The following is a 17930-nucleotide window of genomic DNA, read 5'->3' as shown; positions in this document are numbered from 1 at the left end:
TATAATAACAAATTCCTACAATAGTGAAGATCAACTTTGAATGTTCTCTAAAAAGCATTGAAAACTCTAAAAAAAAACTGAAAACTCTAAAAAGCCCTAAAATATCTAAAGAGATCTGAAAAATCTAAAGAGCTCTGAAAAGCATTAAAAAGCTCTGAAAAAACTTTAAGTTAATTATATTTCGTAGCACTAGTATCTACTAGACAGGGGATTCGTTAAAGCCAACTGAAAGTAACTTAATTCTTTATAAAGAATGATACTAACAAATTTCCCTATAATAATGAAGATTATCTTTGAATGTTTCCTAGAAACCCTAAAAACACTAAAGATCCCTGAAAGAGCTCTGGGAAACTCTAAAAATCTCAGGAAGACTCCAAAAAACTTTGAAAAGCTTAAATTTAATTATACTCCGGAGCACTGGGATCTACAAGATAGGAGATTCGTTAAAGAATTATAATAACAAATTCCTACAATAGTGAAGATCAACTTTGAATGTTCTCTAAAAAGCCTTGAAAACTCTAAAAAAAAAACTGAAAACTCTAAAAAACCCTTACATATCCAAAGAGCTCTGAAAAATCTAAAGAGCTTTGAAAAACTCTAAAATGCTGTGAAAAAGCTTTAAGTTAATTATATTTCATAGCACTAGTATCTACTAGCCAGGGGATCCGTTAAAGCCAACTGAAAGTAACTTAATTCTGTATAAAGAATGATACTAACAAAATTCCGTACAATAATGAAAATTATCTTTGAATGTTTCCTGAAAACACTAAAGAGCCTTGAAAGAGCTCTGAGAAAATCTAAAAAGCTCAGGAAGACTCCAAAAAGCTTTGAAAAGCTTAAATTTAATTATACTCCGTAACACTGGGATCTACAAGCTAGGAGATTCGTCAAAGAATGATAAAAAAAAATCCCTACAATAGTGAAGATCAACTTTGAATCTAAAAAGCCTTGAAAGCTCTAAAAAAACCCTGAAAACTCTAAAAAGCCCTAAAATATCTAAAGAGCTCATAAAAATCTAAAGAGCTCTAAAAGCTTTAAAAATCTCTGAAAAAGCTTTAAGTTAATTATATTTCGTAGCCCTAGTATCTACTAGCCAGGGGATCCGTTAAAGCCAACTTAAAGTAACTGAATTCTTTATAAAGAATGATACTAACAAAATTCCCTACAATAATGAAGATTATCTTTGAATGTTTCCTAAAAACACTAAAGAGCCTTGAAAGAGCTCTGAGAAACTCTAAAATGCTCAGGAAGACTCCAAAAAGCTTTGAAAAGCTTAAATTTAATTATACTCCGTAACACTGGGATCTACAAGCTAGGAGATTCGTTAAAGAATGATAGTAACAAATCCCTACAACAGTGAAGATCATCTTTGAATGTTCTCTAAAAAGCCTTGAAAACTATAAAAAACCCTGAAAACTCAAAAAAGCCCTAAAATATCTAAAGAGCTCCGAAAAATCTAAAGAACTCTGAAAAGCTTTATAAAGCTCTGAAAAAGCTTTAAGTTAATTATATTTCGTAGCGCTAGTATATACTAGCCAGGGTATTCTTTAAAGCCAACTGAAAGTAAATTAATTCTATATAAAGAATGATACTAACAAAATTTCCTACAATAATGAAGATTATCTTTAAATTTTTCCTAAAAACCCTAAAATCACTAAAGAGCCCTGAAAGAGCTATGAGAAACTCTAAAAAACTCAGGAAGACTCCAAAAATCTTTTAAAAGCATAAATTTAATTATACTATGTGATGCAAGTGAACATGTACAAAAAAGTTGTCGTCATTTTCATTCTTCGTTCCGTCGTCGACCCTATCTATGTTTCTACGATGGCCCAAGAACACGCTTATTCTTCAGCCGTAGAGAGACTTTTGAATTGCGAGGCACCATTACGATCTCAATATATACGAGTGTTATTCCGTGAAATAACTCGAACTTCAAATCATTCACTTGCTTCAACTACTCATGCTACGGATGTGGGAGCATCAACTCCGTTCCTGTGGGCTTCTGAGGAGCGGGAGAAATTTTTGGAATTCCATGAAAAAGTCCCGGGAGCGAGGATGCATGCCAGTTTCATACGACCAGGTAGAGTGGCACAAGATCTGCCTCTTGGCTTATGTCGAGATATTGATTCCTTCACCCAACAATTTGCTTCTCGTATCGACAAATCAGAAGAGATGTTAACCGGCGACCGTATCTGGAAAGAACGCTTAGTAGATATTGGTACTGTCACTGCACAACAAGCAAAGGATTGGGGATTCAGTGGTGTAATGTTAAGAGGTTCAGGGGTATGCTTGGATTCGAGAAGAGCAGCACCTTACGATGTTCATGACCAATCAGATCTTGACATACCAGTAGGTACCAGAGGAGATCGCTATGATCGTTACTGTATCCGTATCGAAGAGATGCACCAAAGTGTTCGGATCATTGTGCAATGTCCTAATCAAATGCCTAGTGGGATGATCAAAGCCGACGATCGTAAGCTATGTCCTCCATCACGAAGTCGAATGAAACTATCCATGGAATCCTTAATTCACCATTTCGAGCCTTATACAGAAGGTTTTTCCGTACCAGCTCCTTCTACCTATACCGCAGTTGAAGCACCTAAAGGAGAATTTGGTGTCTTTCTGGTCAGTAATGGAAGCAATCGTCCCTACCGTTGTAAAATAAGAGCACCTGGTTCTGCCCATTCACAAGGACTCGATTCTATGTCCAAACATCACATGCCAGCAGATGTGGTCACCATCATAGGTACTCAAGATATTGTGTCTGGAGAGGTAGATAGATAGGAAGAGGTAGACTAGTGTAGCAGGCTCGATCAGGACCCTAGCTTTATTGCGAGCCAAAAACCAAAGAGTAACCGGCCAAAAGAATATAGGCCTCCTTCACCACTCCACTAGTGGCTCGGCTTGGTCTCGATCCCGTCTTTTATTATATTATTATATATAAGCAAGCGAGTAAGTCAACAACTTTGTGGGACACATGAGTTTGTAAACAACCTTCTCACCGATCTGAAGACTTCCAGAAGAAGATAGCTCGACTTGATGGAAAGAGAATTCACTTAGCTCGAGTGTCCGTGTACCAATCTATCTGCTTTTAGGAGGTTGGGAAGTTTTTACGGATTATACACATAATTTAATGTACTTCCCATATGTCTTTTAATCGCCCTTATTTGGATGTGGAGTCACAACACACTATGGAATCCTCGCGCAGGCTACGTTCGTTCTACTTGTAATGGTATGACCAATGCTACTAACTAAAAGAACTTTGTTTGCGCATCTCCCTCTTTCTGAGTGCTATGTTGGAATTAAATCTATAACTGTCTTAGTATACTATTTACCTATCCTAAGAAGTTAGCCAAGAAACTTACTGAACTTCATTTGAATTGCCAACATGGCAAGGAATTGAGACTACTACTACAAGCTTCTGGACTCGACCAGGTCTCGCTTAGGGTTCTAAGATCTTTCATAGCTATTTCTTTGATCAGAGCATCTCAAATGAGAAGTGAAATGTAAATGCTAAGTTGGACGTTTATGTGTTAAATATATATGTATATGACCTTGATTTTCAAACAAGACTAGATCGCTTCCAATCGGGAATTCAATCAAAAAAAGATGGATCGGTTGAGCTCCTTGTTAAACAATTATGATCTTACTCGATATAGCTCCGTGCTTAAAAGCTTAGGTGGGGAGTCTTACTAGCTCACTTCACACTATTACATAACTTGGCAGAAAAAGGAATCCAGTTAAAGAACTTGACAGAAACAAGCTAAGTTCCAAGGTCGGTGGCTTCCGTTGACCAAGGCAAGAAACTCTTCCAACAAGCTATGCTAGGGCAGGCAGCCCTGGTAGAAAGGGATGTCATATTAATTTGTCGATATGCCTTTACGGAGAACTTTTGATCATCGCATTGCTGATCTAGGAGCTAGCTCGTCTGAATAGATGAAGGAAGCGTGCTGGGTGGACAGCTTGTAAGAACTGAAAGCATAGTCTCAGTCGATCATACAAGAACAAAGCGCTTTCAGAAGGCTTTCTACACTATTGCTCGGCTTGAATCGGTTTGGGTCCACTTCTCTTTCTTCTCTCGTTCCGACAGCATTGACTCTTTAGCTGACTTGCACTGATAGAGGCCTATTTGGAATTAGGCGCCCATCTTCAACTAATCTCTGAAATCTTCGACTCTGATGTGAATGCTATTCCGATCTAAGATGAATTCGTTTCTGGAAGTAGCGAGAGCATTTTAAGAGATAGCGTCTGTGATCAGCGAGGTCATTCACTAGCTAAATTGAGGGTTTTCCTTTGACTTGGTTGTCGATTGAAATGACATCGTCGCGTTGGATTGGCTCCATAGAGTTATGGCTCGATTCGGTACCGGAGTTCCGTTCTTCATATTTTATTTGTTTATATAGTTTGAGATCTCTTCGTTCCTGAAAGCGAGAAGCCTTGCATTAAAGAAAACTGGAGGTGAGAGAATATACTTTTCGGTATGCCGCTCCGCGAGTAAGGAACACCGCGAGTAGAGCGAGAGAAGTAAGTGGGATGTGGTCATGTCAGAACTTGCACCTATTTGTATCTATTTAGTGATCTGTCCGCTAGTTTCTTTGATCTCACTAGGTCTTCCTTTTCTATTTGCTTCCAATAGTTCGACCTATCCAGAAAAATTGTCGGCCTACGCATGTGGTTCCGATCCTTCCGGTGATGCCAGAAGTCGTTTTGATATAAGATTTATCTGGTTTCTATTTTATTTATTATCCCTGATCTGGAAGTCACCTTTTTCTTTCCTTGGGCAGTCTCTCCCAACAAGATTGATTCCTTTGGATCTTGGTCCATGATGGCCTTTTTTATTGATATTGACGATTGGATCTCTCTATGAATGGAAAAGGGGTGCTTCGGATCGGGAGTAACCACTACACTAGTGAGAGGGCTCAATGGGAAGGACAAAGAAAAGAGCGATGCCTACTCATTCGTCATGGTAGAGAAGAAAAACGGCTAAGGGATCCGACGAAGGAGGATGCTTCTTCTTTTGTTCCTTCCTTGTGGGACAAGAAAGCCAAGAAACTTTCTAGATCTCACCAGATGCAAAAAGTATTTGCACTTTCATTTTTCACCTACAATTTGGCTCTAGACTACATGCATATACGATAACTAGGTCAGGCTCAATTTTGGGTTCTTCTAGCTTGTGAGGTCCTAACCTAACCACAGTTGAACATAAGCGGATGATAATAAAGAAGAAAGTACTACGTCAGGTTAGTCAGGAGTTGGTGATCGTGAAAGGGATGGTAATAGTAGGTCAGAGTAGGCAGAATCTGCTTCATCGGCTGAGCTAGTAACTAGGTTTGAATTAGTTGGTGGAGAACGTGAAGCTAGATCAGGTGCTTGGTCCCTTTATTCATTAGAAACTGGTTCGGCTAGTTATGATGGCAAAAACTTCGTTAGTTGGTCAGCTACTCGATTAGATTATGCTAGGTCAGGAAGTGCTTTATTCCTTGGTACAGTAACAGGGTTTAGTCATCTTGAGGAGGAATCTACCTTTGTACAACTTGGAGCAAATCCTACTGGATATGATAAATAATGGGTCTTCTTGGTCACCTTGTTGAGCTTTCTAGGCTTGGTATATTAGGTTCCGCTGGACTAGTAACTGGGCAGAGTACCCTTGAGCTTGGTTTAGCTGCTGGATTAGCTTCTTCTAGGTAAAAGCGTACAAAAGCAGGTCAGTCAGTTATGCCAGTTTCATCAAGTGCTTCAGGTTAGAAAACCCAAATCTCAGTTAGTAGATCAGTTCCTAGGATTCGGTCTGGATTAGCAGGTTCCTCAACTGAAGTGGATGCCCTTGAAAGGGATGGTGATACTGGACTAAGCTCTGGTTAATCTGGACAAAGTCAGTTTGGATCTAGAATCTTGGCTGGGCTAGAAAAAGCTTCAACGCTTGATAAGTAAGGTCCAGGAGGTTCCGGTTATCATGAAATGGTTGAGTTTCTTGGTGAAACTGAGTCAATTACTGGACTTGGTCTAGGAACTGGCAAAAGTGGAATCATATAACCAGATTTGTTCATAGCTTCTTGGTCCCCAGAGTTGCTGGTAGTGAAGAAAGTCATGGAAGTATAGGAAATTCTTGCTTCTCTAGCTTAGAATTGGCCCTTCCTCGTGAATCTATTTATACTACACTTTCTGGTGTACTTAGTGGTTCATTTGATGGAAGAAGTGCTGGTACTTCGCTTCCTAGGCCAAAGGAATCAGTTGATGCAGGTGGAAACGGTCTTGGTTTAACGAGATCTGGACTGGTTGGTTGAGCAGGATCGAGTCTTAGTACATAAAGTGAAGATTCCGCTAGGCTAGTTACTGATTCTAAAGCTAGCTTTGTTAGGCCAGGTAGTGAAAGTGTTCTTGGTTCAATGATAAATGGCTCTATAAACTTAGCTAGGCTAGAAAAGGGTTATACGCTTAAGAAGTATAGACCCGAAGGTTCAAGTGATCGCGAAATGGGTAGTGATAGTGGTTAAGTTGCTGGACTACATGGGTTAGCAGGTGGAAAAGGTGAGAGGTCTTGGTGAATATGAAAGACTTGGTCTTCTTAATCACCTTGGTTTCTAGGTTAGGCTGGATCTACATGTACATCAGATCCTGAGCATTCAGTATGTGGGGGATTCGTTATCACAAGTGGAAGTAGCCTTGAATCAAGAGGTTTTGTATTTAAGCTAGGTGATTGAGCAAGAGCTAGTGAACGTTAACTAGTTAGAGACTTTTATTAGTTATCGCTCCTTTCTGAAGACCTTGTTTATGCTACATCTGGTGACCTTGGTTATGTTATATTTTCTCGTGTTGGTTCAAGTGATCGGTTAGATGGTGCCTCTACATCTGTTGGTTACCTTGAAATGTCTGCTGAAACTTAGTTTAGGTTTGAGCTAGTTGGAGTACCTTTTCCAATAAAGAAAATCTGGTTAAACGGGCATTTTTAAGCCATTTAAACCATCTAAATCATGTGGATCAGTCGACCCATAGCTGGGACATATCCTTGAAGAGGTTAGGTGGAAAGAGCAAAGGACTGAGAAAGCAAGAAGAAGACCCTGTACGAACAACTCCACTTTATATTCGTGAACCAAAGAGAAGTTAAAGAGCAAGAAGAGAGCCATTCAAATAATTAGGGAAATTAAAGTAAGAAACCTAGGTCTACCGGTCTCCGGCGTGTCAATCCTCTTGAATCAAGTTTTTCACTGCGTAAGCACTCGAAGAATACAGAGAGGCTTTAGAATCAATATTTGGCTTCCCCGATAAATGCTTTCATTCAATTGGTTAGAAAGGATTGGTACATAATAATAGGTTAGGACAGCTCAGGTTGCAAAATTATTCAATAAACCCCGTCTCTGTTGAGGTCTCTGCTAAAATGAGAAATTCTATGCTTCTGTCTTCCATTGTGAGTTGTTCCGGAAGACACTTTCGTAGTCGCGAAGTTCAGATAGCCCGCTAAAGCAAGAGAGACGGTTCATCGACCAACATTTCTAGTGAGAATGAAGTTTTCTACACATCTTGAACCTGTTAAAGTAGAGCTTTCTTGCATACAATAGCAGATGATTGGAAGAGCTAAATCCGGAAATAACATAGTATAAGTAGGCCGAGTATGCTCAGGTGGAAGCATCACAAGGTAATAATCAGAACAAACTTTTATCGTAAGAGAAGATCTACTTTAATAATCGAAGAGAAGAACTTTGATCGTAATAGAAGAAAAATGCACTCGAAAGGCGTGCTAACGCGCAACGACTTTATAGGTAGGATCCGTGCTTGTTGACTCCTGATTCAGATCACTCTAACACGCTTGGCTTAAACGCTAAAGAAACTGGTAAACGGGGACCATTCTGATCTGGATATCATTTGTATTAGGTTATTAGTAGGCGGCTTCACTTCAGTATTAGTAGTATGACGTGTTCTCGTAGACCGGATGTAAAAGCGATGCGAGGTAAAAAAGTACATCTTAGCCCCGACGATAAAAGCATCTTTATTGATAACGTTTTGATAGTGCCAAGGTAGAACTCAGATTTTAACGGATAGAGCTAGCAAACAGTCGCTTTGAAGCTTGCATAGAGATAGAAGACGAAAACTTGGCTCTCAGTACTCCCATTACCTAGCTGCTGCTAGCTTCGCTAATCTAGAGGCCAGGGGGTTCGGTCGGCTAATCCTTTTCAGGAGCCAGAGGTGGTGGTCCAAGACATTCCCCCAGCTATGTAAAATTCGTTGATCCTGATAGACGAGTTCGAAAGCATTGCGTATTTGGCAAGAAGTATACGTAGAATCAATAAGAACTTGACCCAATAGCTGCAGAGCTTAGAATACTTCAAAGGTTAAATCCCAGCAATTAAAGGTCAATGGAAAGGTCTGATTTACATTATCCATATTTGTGAAAGCCGCTCCGATGGTTACAAAACGACTAACACTCGGCAGGCAGTCGACGACATAGAAAACTAAATTGAAGGTAATTTCTTTACTAGCTATGCTGAGGTGACTCTTGGTTTCCCTAAGACAAGGGTTAATGCTCCAACATCCTCGTCTGCTTTAAACTTTCTAGTTTCAATGTAAGGAGCCGGAGGACCTTTCCTCGATGCTTTTGAAATAAGGATTCGATGAATGGCATGAAAAAGACCAATAGCAAACGAAGGAGGCAAAAGGGAGAGCCAGACCCAGCGTGAGAGTAGGCTCGGTCAGCACATGCCATTTATTTGATCATAAGTTCGTCGTACCTGAAAGGATCATGAATATGGGCACATAAGCTTCGGAGTCGCCTTTCGAGCAGCTAGTCGCGAAAGCTTTCCTATCACTGGGAGTGAGGTCGGTCTCGAACCCGCTTCATCTCTCTATCCACGCCCTGATTATCTTCCCGAAAGCATTTTATCTACACGAAATAGGAAAGGAAGTGACATTTGTAGCAGTCCAAGAATGGCTCTATCCCCGAGGTCACTCTCAAGAGTACTGGATGGAGGCCCATCTTCTTACTTTACGAGTTTGTGTCGCGTGCCCCATTAGTTCTTCCTATGGGCAAGCAGAAGTAAAGAAGCAACTACATAGTATGAGCACCGTCGCTAACGCGCATCCGTTTTCTTGGTTGGTAAGGCTTTCACGAACCTGGTTTAAGAACTAAAGGGGCACAATCACTTGATGCGGGACACTCAAAGGACAACCCTTCATCCTGGTTCACTAGACTTCTGATCATGCTTTCGGGAAGTGAGAAAAGCAAGGGCTTTCTAACTATGATGTCTTCACAAAGCAAGTCTCAAATCACTGCATGGATAATAGGGGTCTAGTACCGTACTCTATGAAGAAGTCTGCAACTAATAGAAAAAGGACTACATCGACATCGGATCTGACACGAGACACTTCAGGCAGAGACAGACTCAAGAAAGATAGATAGGCTTAAGACCATTCTCTTTGCCCATCGTCTGATCTGTTGAAAAGACGTGCTCAACTACGGTAACTGGTGAACAGAGTGACTCATATTCATAGCTCGGAGACCGGGAGAGAGACGTCATAAATAAAAAGAAAAAAGAAGGCGATATATCCAAGTCCCTCGTGCACCGAGATCCGTTTTCTTGGGCTGGTTCAAATGGAAAAGAGGATCTTAGTCAATTGACACCGACGGATCCATTTGCTCTAGCTAGCAAGGAAATGGGAAGTGTAAACTTGACGACCTCCGCAACATCTTGCTTTGATCAAAATAAAAGAAGTACGCTTTTGACGAAAGTTAAATTAAACTGTATGGGATCGCCCACCTAAGACTCCTTCTGAACCTTTAGGATTGGATCATCGTTGGTACTTCTTTTATTTCTTATTTTGCTTGTGGGATGTCCTCGCATTAGTGTGAGTTCGTTGCCCACATAAGGGCGATCCTTCTTGATGACGAATTCCACGATAACGAGAAATATAAATCAATCGTTCGATGTCGGCTCGTTCTTCTCTCTTCAATTCCCAATGAACAACATGATCTTGTCCTATCATTTCTTCAATTTGCCCTATCTGAGACTTAGTTAACTCCTTTATCTTGATCTTCCCACTGATACCTAGTCGAGAACGAATCTGAATGGCTTTTTGAGATCCTATTCCATCCATTTTGGTTGAAGCAATCCTTACTTGCTCTTCGGGAACCGATCTAGCTCCTAGTAACATTCTTGATTCATATTCAAAGATTCACCCTACATCTGTAATTTTTGCGAAGAACCAAAGGACCTTTTGTTGGTTGTTGACCAACGGAAAGTATGGGATTTTGAGATTCGACCGAACAGGAACTTTCTATGTCAATTCGAGAAAGTGTCTATCTATGTCAATTCAACGTTGAGGGGCCAAGATCACAGGAATCACATCTATGAGAGGAACGAGATGCTCTCAACCACCTCACTGATTGGAAGATTCCCCAAGGCTTCCATAGACAGGATCCAGCTGGAGGAAAGAGTCAAGTCATAGCATTGAACCTTGGCACCTTGGATCGAGGACCGGTATCGTCGTATAATAAGAATCAAGGTGGAATCCATTACGTGGGCATCGCCAAAGAAGCTGCTTGGTATTGCTTCTGATCCTCTTTATCTCATCTCATTACACCAAGAATCCTAATTTACGATCACCAATCAATCAATTATTTACAATCTCATTTGCTAACTGTAAAAAGCTATCTCTGTCTTTACCTCTCCTCATTCACAACCAATAAACTTAGCTCATACCACGTATTTGAGACTTAGTAAACCAATGCCTTAAGCCACTACATGTTTTATCCCCCACTTTCCTATACCAGCTTGATCAGTCATATGAATAACGCATCTATTTTCCACAGTCAAATTCATCATTGTTATATATTTGCTAACTGTAAAAAAGAAAGATGGCTTGAGTTAAAAGATGTGATAGGTCAAATAAATTTACATCAATGATCTATCCAACCATTTAATGTCACTGACCTTGGCACCTTGACGTCACTCCTGCAATGGCACCTAAGATGGCATACCCGAAGTTAAGAAGCTTGGTTATACCCCCAATGTGAAGTGTATGTGCCGGCAGTAGTGACTAGGGATGAGAACTCAGTCTTGTGACAGCCTTCCTAAGATTGTAGGTCAGTTATGCACCTTCAACAGCTCCTGCTACCCTTCCCAACTTCCCCTCTCAACTTTGAAGCAGAAGCTGTTATTAGAGCCAGTACAACTATGACTAAGGAAGGAAGACTGATAGCTCCGTACTTTATAATCCATTTCGTTCCAGTTCAAACCAGACTGAAAGAAGGAGTTTATGCATTAAAAAAGAGGAGATCATACCGAAATACATAATTTAGGAGAGGTCCCCAATCTATTACAAATTTTATTTAATTTCTTTAAAGACCTTTTAAAATAGAAAATTTTTCTGGAGGTTCACTGATCGCTTCTTTTTCTGCCTTATAGCCATCGGAGGGACAGTCGACAACTCTTTCCAGACCTTGAATTGGGAGCAAAGGTTTACACTAAATTATGAGATCTCTGGTCAACTGAGTAAACTTTAAGCTATCATCTTTATATAATACCTTTTAGTAGAGGCCTTGCTAAGTGCTAAGATATTAACTCACGGCAGTTTTGATAGTGCTGGTGGTACAAGTACATCTAAACACAATTTTTTATTCAAAGAAAGATAATCTACACCAAGTATGCTGCTAGAGATAGCAAGTTTACCGAGATTGCTATCGCTTGTCACATACAAACTGCTTCACCGCTAACACTTCTCTTCCCTACGAAATGTAACATAGGATTCCCACCTGTGAAAACAGTTTGACTACATCTCCAACCAAGAATGAGCGGGTGTGAGCACCTAGACGTAATACCTTCTTCAAGAAGCAAAGCAGCAAAACAACGAGCTCCACTAATCTAGTCTTTCTGAGATATTTGCTAACGCTCGTAAAGCTCCAAACTAACATCGGTCGTAGAACTTCTTTTATGCAAGAAGAGGTCAGCTACTTAGTTCATCGTCACTACGCTTCTACACTATAGTAAATCTGATTACTCTCTAAGGCCCATGTAGACACGTTTACCGGCCTTTCATTTAATTTAAGCAATGCTTGATTTTATTTTTATATAATATTGTAAAGGAGTCACGCAGAAGGACGCTTTTAGCTTCTCTATTCGATTCATAAAAGGAACTTTGCCCCGCTTCGATCTGTCTGCTGCCCCGCTTATTTACCAATTTTTTTGAAAGGCATGTCTTCTCGGCTATTACTCGAAAAGGAGTTGTGTAGACGTCAGTACCAGCCTTCAAGAGAAAGTTATTTCCCTCTCGTCACCTAACTAGTAGAATTTTCGCGAAAAGCGGATGACTGAGCTTTCCGTCTCACTCATCTTACCAACGATCTTTCTCAATCGAAGACCCGGATTCCCGACTTGTGGTTCAATTTCTTCGTCGTCAACCGGGATCCCTAGTCTTGTATCTAGGATCTCTTTCATTGCTTGTTGATTTCCTACCCGATCTATATATCCTTATTGTTCATCCGCTCTCTTTACAGGATGGTCCCAAATTGACTTTTCCCACCTCACAGTTAGGATCTACTTTCCATCAAGTGAAAACGAGGTCCAGTCAGATATAAAGGCATTCCAAGAGGCTCTCCTGGATTGACAAAGGCACGTCCTCATCAATACCCATTCACATAGACAGCACGCCCATATGCCCTATAGAACGTCGGGTTCTCAAGATTTGTTTAGTAAAATAGCACCCTTCTGATCGTTCCTTTCACCAAACTGATAACCTCTTTTGAATCAAATGAGACAAGTCTCAGCCAGATTGAAACAGTCAATTTTGTTGGGATCTTCGAGACCTCCTACTTTATATTGTGCAACAGAGTTATACTTACATTCACCGGCTCGGGACTGACCTTCATATCCTCAGTGTTATAGAGGAGGAACCCTCTATAGTAGGGTCAGAAGAGTCGAACTGGTTTGAGAAGCTTCCTGCTCCCTAGGTCTGAACCACCTATACAGAGGGATTGAGCGTCTCTTTCATTGCCTTCAGTTTATCAGTAAGCATCTTCTCGAGATAAATTAAAAGCGACTGGAATTCCAAAGTAGGCTAGATGTGAAGCCGTTGGCTATACGTATGTGTAAGCGGAGAACAGTCCATTTCAAACAAGCTTGTAAGTGACAGAAAGATCAATTGTAAACAGTTAGGTAGTTCAGGTCATTAAGGTGTTAAACAAAGTGTATAAGCTCCTTTATATGCTATCAAAAAAGGGACTTCCCAGAATTGCTTTCACCTGCGAGGCTGGCAAGCACGAAACCTATTATAGATGCGAGTCGGCGGGTAAATAGAAAGATCAATTGTAAACAGTTAGGTAGTTCAGGTCGTTAAGGTGTTAAACAAGGTGTATAAGCTCCTTTAGTGGCCATTCAGGGGAACAAGCTACCACGGAAAGAGAGCTTTCTAGATCTAAGAAAAAAATCAGGCTTTCTACGAAAGAATGCTATAAGAGCACAGTTCAAGGCGGACAGAAATAGAGTTGACTACACTGTATCGATTAACGAAATACAAAGTCGTACGCCGTGGATGAATGCGCCTACCGTTGACAGCATGTCTAGGCTCCGCGACTAACAGTAGCTGATACTCGATCTGGATCTACCTTTGCTCATATTTCCTTACTCACTTACCAAAGAAGACTTTACGAGTATAGGATTTCTTGCCTTGACCTTTCCTGGTTGGGAGCTCTTTGTTCAACACGGACTTGGATACTTAACTTATCTTAGTTTATTTAATCTCTGGATTCTCTTTTTGTATATTGAGGCATAGGAGGAAGGAACATGGGTGTCGATGAAGGAAGTGTTAGAAAGAGAGTGGTTGCTAAACTTCGTGTAAATCCCCGAGTTGCATAGGTTGGACCTGCTCGATCGTAAAGAGTAAGAAGTCTGAGATAAGACAAGGAAAAATTTGGGTACCCTGCTGTTCTGGATGAGTCAAATAAAATTGGGCACAACAATGTTAAAGCAAGGAAATTCAACTATAAATAGATCTTTTATGCAAAACTTTATCTCGCCCACGTTCAATGAACCCTCAAGAAAGAGTGTGGGATAAAAGTCATTTGTCACAAGTCCCACCGGTTGAACGATCACCTAAAGCGCCTACTGTGTTGTTACCCACTTCTTATAGGGTGTTAGGTAATGTTACTCGTGTAAGTTCTTGTTCCTAGATTGATTCCTTTGACATTCTATTGGATTTGCTAATAGAGAAAGTGGAGATTCAGCTGATGGGTTTGGAGATCCTGAAAGAAGAGGTGGTGATATTAAGGGAGATGGGTCCATAAGTAGAAGCGGAGAAAGTGGCTCAAGGGATGAAGTTCTTGGTAAGATTAGGCTTCCTACGCCAGAAACTACTATAAATATTGGTGATCTTGAATCTGCTGGTGGGTCAGTGCTAGGAATTGGTTCTAAGCTAAGGTTTGGAAATTCCGTTACTCTTATTTAGAGGCGGAAGCGTGTTAAAGCTCCTGCATTCCTGAATGTCCCCATCTCTGAAGTTCACACCTTTCATCGTTAATAAGATTCATGCATCTGTTGGCGAGGGAGCAAAACTCGAGCGGTTAAGTCATAAAATAATCGATATCTTTCGCACGCTATATACTATTGAAATTCTTTAGGGAGTCTTTCCCGTCTTTCTCCTTATTGGACTAGTGCAATGTCTGGAACCTCATCTCAGGAGTCATATAAAAAAATTAAAAAGGCCTCATTGATCAAAGCACGTTATCCCCACGCTTAAATTGGAAATGGCTGAATGGATATTGCCAGGCTCTTGCAACCCCTTGTAAACGCTCTCTAAACCCATGATTTAAAAAAGAATTGGCAAGCAGGCGCAACGACATATTAGATCCTTTACGGAATTAGGACATCGTCCACTAGCCAAAGTAGTGGTGGTCCTGATCTTCAGTCGATGGTAGGAAACTCACTAATAGGGAACTAACAAAGAGTCTGCAGGCCATTGCCTTAAGCGGGACTTGACTACAAGGGTTTTTATCTATGGTAGGATAGTGGTTATCTTAAGGAAGCGAAGCCACGTATAGAATCAATGATCCAATAAAGTAGTTCGTAGGAATGGCTAGTAATCAATCTAAGTTCTCGTAAGCAAAGGTCATAGGGCTACTCCTTCAATCAATCATAGCTTGTCAATCTTTTTCAGTAGGAGTGCTGAACAGGCCTCTAATAGATTATATAGGCACTTGTAAGAAGGTGGCAGGCTGGTGAAAGGGGCAACTCTAATTATTATTAATCGAATACCGAAGGGGCATGACTATAGCAAGTAAGATATCAAATGTCTTCACCAACATCGCAAGAAAGAGATTCAACTGCAAAGAGATCCGATAGTTAAAGACCAAAAACCGAGAAAAAGCGCATGCCAGTCATTCTTATTAGTTGATTCAGTTGTTAAAAGAATTAGCACTGAGTTCCCTACCCGTAGATACGGGAATCCAGACCCGGGCTAAATAAAATGAGCCTTTTTATCGCTGTTTCAACCGTCTACTCGATGGAAATACAGATTATTGGTAACAACACACTAGGCGCTTTAGGTGATCGTTCAGACGGTGGGACCTGTGACAAATGACTTTTATCCCACACTTTTTTTTGAGGGTTTATTGAACGTGGGAGAGATAAAGTTTTGCATAAAGACCTATTTATAGTTGAATTTCCTTGCTTTAACATTGTAGTGCCCACTTTTATTTGACTCATCCAGAACAACAGGGTACCCAGATTTTTCCTTGTCTTATCTCAGACTTCCTACTCTTTACGAACAACGCGGCAGATCCGATAGCATAAGTCCCGAAACTAAATGGTCCTGGGATGGAAAGTCGGATGGACAATTTAGATTAACAGTGTTAGAAGCATCCCCTGAAGATAGAGGTAGAAGTCAACTGGGAATTGGGTACGAGAATTACCACCCAGAGGATGATGTGGACTAACGCATGTACTACCCTCTGAGCTATCCTTGTCTCTCTTTCATCGTATAGAGAAGAAATATTCTTTTGTACGCCCGGTTCACCAGGTTCTACCAATAGTAGAATGGCAGCTTAAATGATTCGTTCATGTATCAAGTTCATTCTTCGCTTCCTCTCTTTCGCAGTCGAGTTCCTAAAGGACCTTGGCTAAACAGCGCAAGCAAGATAAATTGCCTCTATTTGATATCGATTCATCCAAACTTCCATTACTTCAAATTTATTGTATTTAATGTCAATTCAACCAGACTCCCATTCTTTGTAAAGGTCGCTTTAGCTTGCCGGTTGGGAGCTGTATGAGCGGTAACGTCCAAGTACGACTCTGTGAGAAGGGCGGTGGACAGAAATGGCCTTGTTGTACCTCACTCCCGTCTTCAATGGGGTCTGCTCTTTCTTTTTTGGGAGAGTATGCCAATATGATCTTAATGAGGTGCGAGGCTTTGCATCTGACATTCGTAGGGCCGGGAGCCTGCAATAAACCCCTCCGGCCGGGTATGACACTAGTGGTAGGTGGTCCCGTGGAGCTTTCGGAGAAGGGTAGCCTAGTGTGTAAGCACATCAATGAACCACGGCGAACCCCCAGACGACCTATCTAAGATTAGGGGGAGATCCTCAGTAGTTGGTGACCCTATCACTCTTCCACGGAACCTCACTGATACAAGTACCGAATGCTCATACGGGAAATCCGAACTTTCTTTCTAGTATACTCAGGGGGTGCAGACACACCTGCGTGGATGACAGGTGACGGTTACAAGAATGGCAGGGAAGTGAAGAGTACCCGATGACATTCAGGGAAGGATGTATACCCATCAGAAAGGGATAATAATTCCGGTCTTGGAAGTGGTGGTGATACCAGTCTGAGCTGTATGAGTCACTGAAACGACGACAGGAGCTTGATCTATCAATAGAGGTAACATCATCCCTTTTACAATATGAAGAAAGAAATCAGAGTCGAAGTTTAGACCGCTCACAGTAGTTCTACCTATAGAAAAGATCATGAAAGAGGCGATCAGAATGGTACCCGAATCCATTTACGATTCCGAGTTTCCAGACACATCGCACTTCCGCTCGGGTCGAGACTTCCACTCGGCCCTAAGACGGATCAAGAAGAGTGGGGAACCTCTCGCTGGTTTTTGGAATTCGACATCAGGAAGCACGTCATCGACTGACATCGACTTATCCCAATCTTGAAGGAAGAGATCGACGATCCCAACTTTTAGGAGTCGGACGCCGAAAAATGAACGGCCCTGACTCCGTCCCACACAGTGTACTACTATCGGCCCTACCAGGAAACATCTACCTACACAAGCTCGATCAGGAGATAGGTAGGATCCGACATAAGTACGAAATTCCGATGAGAATCAAATCGGTTCTCTCATAGTTCTCAGGTCGTATTGATGACCAAGCTGTAGAAGAAGCAAGCTTCAACGCTCCCCAGGACAACAGAGCCATCTTTTTTTGGAGGGTCAAGAGCATCCAACGCAAAACGGCCTTTCATTCCCTTGTTTCGTCGTGGCACACACCGCCCACAAGCACCCCCCTTCTCCGGGGGGACCAGAAAACTGGGGGAGCTTCGACCCTTGCCTCCTTCCTTAACAAGCCCTCTCCCTTCCTTGTAGGACAAGAAATACCCTACGGGCCATATCTCTTCCTTTGCGCCGCCGTTCCAAAGGCCGAATTCTATGGTAGAGAACGCAAGAATTCGGCCATGAGAGACCGCAAGATCAGCAGAAGGGGCCTGCTGATAGAGCTGGGTGGAGAGGCGAGACCAATTATCAGGTCAGAGAGACGCCTGGATCGTAAGCCCTTAAAAGACCATGACTTAATAAGGATTTGTTACGTGTAATATGCCGACGACTTACTACTGGGAGTCGTAGGTGCTCTAGAGCTTCTCATAGAAATACATAAACGTCTCACCCACTTCCTACAATCTGGGAAAGGTTCGGCCCTGCTATATACCAATGTTCAAACAAGCTTGTAA

The 17930-nt window shown here is 41.4% G+C and overlaps 1 pseudogene; it reads left to right on the top strand.

Moving 5' to 3' along the window:
* Positions 1 to 16907: 16907 nt before the first annotated feature.
* On the top strand, positions 16908 to 17930 carry LOC113342063 (annotated as a pseudogene).

Source organism: Papaver somniferum, unplaced genomic scaffold, assembly GCF_003573695.1.
Source record: "Papaver somniferum cultivar HN1 unplaced genomic scaffold, ASM357369v1 unplaced-scaffold_33, whole genome shotgun sequence".
Lineage (NCBI taxonomy): Eukaryota > Viridiplantae > Streptophyta > Magnoliopsida > Ranunculales > Papaveraceae > Papaver > Papaver somniferum.
The sequence above is the reverse complement of the archived record's forward strand: the minus strand, read 5'-3'. Positions and strand labels throughout refer to the sequence as shown.